Genomic DNA, 351 nt, shown 5'->3' on the forward strand with positions numbered 1-351 from the left:
CTCGAGGTAGGATCATGTGTCTAAACTACCCCAGAAAACGTTTGTCTAACCTGCACTTAAAAAACTTACCATGACAAAGATTCCACAACCTTTCTAGGTAAGTTTTCCCAGTGCTTAACCACTCTCACGGTTAGTTATAGCTAACCTAAATTTCCCTTGGTGTAGTAGCCCATTACTTCTTATGTGTCCCCTGTTGAACCATGGGTTAATGGAACAACTGATCACCGTCCTCTTTGTAAGAACCATTTTTGTATTTGAAAACTATTATCATGTTCCTGCTCCATCTCCTGTTCTCTCAACTAAACAATCCCATTTCTTCCAATCTTTCCTTGCATGTCACATTTTCTACTT

The sequence above is a fragment of the Alligator mississippiensis genome, chromosome 4 (assembly GCF_030867095.1).
Source record: "Alligator mississippiensis isolate rAllMis1 chromosome 4, rAllMis1, whole genome shotgun sequence".
Lineage (NCBI taxonomy): Eukaryota > Metazoa > Chordata > Crocodylia > Alligatoridae > Alligator > Alligator mississippiensis.